Source organism: Apium graveolens, chromosome 7, assembly GCF_009905375.1.
Source record: "Apium graveolens cultivar Ventura chromosome 7, ASM990537v1, whole genome shotgun sequence".
NCBI lineage: Eukaryota > Viridiplantae > Streptophyta > Magnoliopsida > Apiales > Apiaceae > Apium > Apium graveolens.
This window is the reverse complement of record NC_133653.1, coordinates 153363759-153368387: the sequence shown is the minus strand read 5'-3', so window position 1 is coordinate 153368387 and position 4629 is coordinate 153363759.

Genomic DNA, 4629 nt, shown 5'->3' with positions numbered 1-4629 from the left:
TTCGGATTATTTATACGTGTATATAAATATACGGTTATGTATGTATGTGGGTACCTGTTCTTTGCTTCTGTGTTGCCGCCTCTCGGAAGTTCCGAGAGGCATGGTGGCGCGTGGGTGCGTGTTGTGACGCGTGTATCAGTTGTGTGTGTGTGTGTTCGTGATTGTGTGTATGTCGGTTGTGTTGGTGTGTGTATGGTCGGCGTGTGGCCGCGCGTGTGGTGGCTGTGCTAATCTGTTGTGCTTTTCGGTTGGGCTTGTGCTGGGCCTTGTTGGGCCAAGTTTGTGCAGTGGATTTAATTGTTATAATTTTAAACTTTTATTTTCTTTCCTTGCAGGAATTGTTTGAATAATATTCATGAAATTAATTATTTGTGCGGGAATGATTTTAAAATAATTGGTGGAGTTTTGCGTTGGAAACCAGAGAATTTATCGGGTACCCGCAAAATTTTTCCGCCGTCGGCGATGAGCCTCGGCGAGCCGACGGTGGGCGATGATGATTTTTATCTGAGTCCTAAATTATAATCAAATAAAATTAGTTGTAACATTAATTTCGAAATGAAAAGAAAAATAAAATATGAATAACAATAATTAATGATTGAATCAGTCTCGGTGATTGAGATTGCAAATTGGGATTGGTTGTTGTGGTTGTGATTGTTGTAATTGCGTTTGACGTTGATTTGATTTCGATGGGTAGGCCGATAAACAAAGGAGACGCTGCCCGATTTTCGGGAAATTAATTCCGAAATTACGGGAACGTAATCTATAATTATCAGAGATGTCGAATAATCATATATAGTTATATTATATGAACTTAAGTGCGATTGAGACAAAATGATTTACAAATAATCGATTGCCCTAATTTTTTTTAAAAAAAACGACGAATATACATATTTTCCGAAATTAAATACTAAACCGAGTTTCAAAGATATAAACCGTAATTGTTATGTGTATTTTAATAATACATATAAATATGAGTTGGGTTAGGAAATCGTATGTGTAGAATAGGATAGTGATGTGATGTTAAGCAAAACGATTATCTGAATTAGGGTATTTTAACCCTGTAGGTCCTAGTCGGAAGACCCGAGATTTGACGTTGGACTAAGAGTGATCTAGCGATTAGATGTCGAGATTAACAAAGTTCTAATCGAAGGGCCTGAGTGTTGGGATCGTATCCAGAATAGGATAATAGTTTGACGATAAGGCCAAACATTCAAGTCGAACCAAAGTCAACTAGTAATAGCGATTAAAGCTTATTGAGGCAAGTATTCTGGATCTTTCTTTTAAATACTGCAAGTACTCCTGATTTTTTGCAAATATTTATTCGTTCCTATTCTAAGTTCAGAATAGTTAAATGTTTTACATTTCGCTGCAATTATTCATATTATGCATGTTCTTTTATTCTTGTCCCTATAATTCGATTGCTCTCTTGAGCAAATACCCATTCTTTCGGGTTATTTGCGAACCCTGAATTGGGATGTTTTGAATTCAAAATGATTTGACATCAAAACACTCTACGGGCTGGATAGTGATATTTTGGGGATTGAGTTTTACTTAATCCTGAGGATCGGGATGACTGGTGCCTCGAGATGGGCCGTAGTGCCTGGGGACCCGATTGGATCTATATATGAAATATAGATCTGCATTATATTCTGACTGATCAGCAGAATATAGATGCGAACTAGTCTCCAGTCTAATTTATTGTTGATCGCCATTAACGGCATTCTCTCTCGAAAGGTTTTCATGATTCCAAAAACCGGACAGAACCCTGATTCAGGCAATGAATCGGGGAATCTCTTGTCATTTTTGGATTTTAGTTAAAGGCTGGTGACCGCCAACGTTTATTTGCTCAACTCACTCAAAATAAATAGAATTGTGTAAAATTATTTTAAGATTTTGTCCGGAAGTTTTTATTTTGATACTAATGTTTAAAACTCAAATTATATACTTGCTGGGCATTTTTGGCTCACTCTTACTTTTTAAATTCTTATTTTTGCCAGAAACAGATAAGGATAAAATTGAATAGCTTTGATAGACAGCAGAAGTTAGAGAAATCTCTGTTGCAAGAAGTGAAGAAATTAGAGGAATATGACAAGAGCGTTAGGTCAAAGGTATTCTCATTTGTATTTTAGTTGTTGAAAGTTGTAGAAGATTAGATTCTTGTTTCATACCATAACCTGTAAACGATCCGGATTAAAGGGGTTAATTAAACATTCTTGTATTTTATGTAAAGATTGTTTTCGTGACACCAAATCTTGACCCCGGATTTGTGCTGTTACAACAGCGGTATAGGGTCAAATCATAAAGATAGTAATCCTTTTTTCTTGAACGATAGTCTTTTTCAAAAATTCTATATAATATATATCTACATTTATTTAAATATAAAACCGAGATAGACAGATAGTTACCTTTCAGAGTATCCTAACAATAGGTATAAATCCCAATGCTTTACTTTATACTTTGGAGGGTGGGAGAAAAGTTAAAACTAAAATGGACTCTTAATACAAATTAAGATTTTAGTTTAAAACTCATGTCATTAACCTCTTTTGGTTAACCCCCCAAAACGAGATAGATCTATGAGAAATCTCATTTTGTTAGATATGGTAGATTAAATGAAATGGGATGGGATACCAAAAGAATTGACTGCTGAGCCGTATGAGATAGAAAACTCTCAAGTACGGTTGTATGGGAAAGAATTGACTCGCCTATTCCGACCGGGGAGAACAAGCCATTCGATGGGGAGATTCTAAAATTGCGGAGGCTTGGTTCGATCAGGCTGCTCAGTATTGGAAACAAGCTATAATGCTTACTCCTAGTAATTATATTGAAGCGCATAATTGGTTGAAGATCACGGGGTGTTTCGAACAAAAGAAGACATCTTAGTTCTCTTTATTTTATTTCTTATTTAGGATTTATTCGTTATATATATATATATTGTTATAATAAATTATTTTTTGGCCCCATCAGTCAAATAATGTATATATAACTGAAGAAAATAAATAAATGGGAGATAGAAAAATAGAAGAGAAATAAACTCATTATATAAATATCTCTTAAAGATTCACTCAATTTTTGAATGTTGGCAGGTCTCTTTGTTTGTGTTTTCCGGAAAGAGGACTCAATGATTATTCGTTCGCCGGAACCAGAAGTAAAAATTTGGTAGATAAAGATCACATAAAAACTCCTTTCTAGGAACGGGCTAGGCCGAATCATTTCTCAAGAACACTAGCTAAAGGCCCCAACAGGATTTGGAACCTACATGCTGATGCTTACGATTTCGATAGCCATATCAATGATTTGGAGATCTCTCGAAAAATCTTTACTGCCCATTTTGGGCAACTCTCCATCATCTTTCTTTGGCTAAGTCGTATGTATTTCCATGGTGCTCATTTTTCTAATTATGAAGCATGGCTAATTGATCCAACTTACACTGGGCCAAGTGCCCAGGTGGTTTGACCAATAGTGGGCCAGGAAATATTGAATGGTGATGAGGGTGGAGGCTTCCGAAGAATACAAATAACCTCCGGGTTTTTTCAGCTTTGGCGAGCATCTAAAATAAATAGTGAAATGCAACTCTATTGTACCACGATGGGTGTACTGATCTTTGTAGCGTTAATGTTTTTTGCTGCTTGGTTTCATTATCATAAAGCTGCTCCAAACTTGGCTTGGTTTCAAGATGTAGAATATATGTTGAATCACCATTTAGCGGGTTACTGGGACTGGGGTCTCTGTTGGGTGGGGCATCAAGTACATGTATAACCAAATTCTAAACGATGGAGCAATTCCTAAAGAGATACCACTTCCTCATGAATTTATCTTGTTGGAGATAAATTAGGATATTGTTAAAGTTAAAATATTATATAAAGATATGATTGATATGATTTGTTTCTGTTGTTAGAAGATATTATACTTGGTGACCAAGTTTTGTAATCTATATATACCAAATTACTATGAATGAGAATATATAACCTTGAGAGCATATTTTATGATGGTATCAAGGGTCTAGGTTATCATCGCAAGAGTGTGAGGGAAAAAACTTGACTGAAAATAATGATGAAGAAAAAAAAAGAAAAAAAACTATTGATGTAATCGAGGAAGAGACTTCATGATTCACAAAAAGAGATTTCATAGAAGATAAAACAAACTTAAAACTGAGTGAGTGGGTGATCCGACTAAAAACTTGAAACTGAGCGGGTGATTCCGCTTTAAGAAAAATCTTGAAATTGAGCGGGTGATTCCTCTTTAACAAAAATCTTGACTAGAGCGAGTGATTCCCTTTCCACAAAAATTTTGACTAAAGCGGCCAATTCCGCTTTAACAAAAATCATAAAAGAGATAATATGGTGACATCAATGACATAGATGATAACAAGAATAAAGATGATGTATACGAGGATGGAGATTTGACTAGAACGAGAAAACAGATTCAAGTGGCTAATTAAAGCAAATGATTCGGAACGAGAAAACTAATTCAAGTGGCTGATAAAAGCGGATGATTCAGAACGAGAAAATTGATTCAAGTGGCTGATTGAAGCGGACAAATTTGTTTTTTAATTATAAACTCTAAATTTGGTGTATCATGAGTTTGAGGGAGGGTGTCGGAGATAAATTAAGATTTTGCTAAAATTAGAAT